General features: G+C 42.7%; 1 protein-coding gene across 1 annotated transcript in view; it reads left to right on the top strand.

Annotated features, from left to right (window-relative positions):
* Positions 1 to 344: 344 nt before the first annotated feature.
* The window catches only part of STIM2 (stromal interaction molecule 2), a 107,515-nt gene continuing 107,196 nt past the window's right edge, over positions 345 to 663 (top strand). Inside the window, exon 1 of the mRNA XM_015568684.1 lies at positions 345 to 427. The gene's annotated coding sequence lies outside the window, so the exon portion shown is untranslated. The remainder of the gene's footprint in view (positions 428 to 663) is intronic.

The raw sequence follows: 663 nt of genomic DNA, 5'->3' as shown, positions 1-663 counted from the left end.
GTGTTTGTGTGAACTAATATAAATTCAAAGTAAACATCATTACATAAAAGGGTACGGTCTTTTTTTTCAATAGTTTTATTCATTTCAAACGGGCCGGATCCAGCCCGCGGGCCGTAGTTTGACCACGGGTGCTCTAACCAAATGAGCTACCTGGCTGAGGCCCCTGCATTCTTTAAGTCCTGTATGATGTCACTAACCTGTGCAATTTCTTCATGAATGTGCAATTACTATTTCCTAAATAGAGACAGTTCTAATAGCCTCTGGCCTTTCCTTGTCTAATGTCCAGTCCTTATTCTACAGGTCTGGGAACCAGTGTGGGGATTTTGCCAGTTGCTGAGTATGTCTGTTTCAATTATGAATTCTGCAACTGGGGACGTAATCATGGGGGATCCTGGAACCAATTTTTCTTGGATACTGAAGGCCAACTGTACTTAAGTTTTTGGGAATTAAAAGTTATATGCAGATTCAGGGGGACCCACTGGACTCATTGTGAGATGGGCTTGAGTTAAAACTCCATTGATTACCTGACCTCTGTAATCGCCTACTCTGACACATGGACTACAACAGCTCTGGGCAAACTACGGCCCGCGGGCCGGATCCGGCCCGTTTGAAATGAATAAAACTAAAAAAAAAAAAAGACCGTACCCTTTTATGTAATGATGT

Source organism: Myotis davidii, unplaced genomic scaffold (assembly GCF_000327345.1).
Source record: "Myotis davidii unplaced genomic scaffold, ASM32734v1 scaffold743, whole genome shotgun sequence".
NCBI classification, from domain to species: Eukaryota; Metazoa; Chordata; class Mammalia; order Chiroptera; family Vespertilionidae; genus Myotis; species Myotis davidii.
This window is presented reverse-complemented; position numbering and strand designations above follow the sequence as displayed.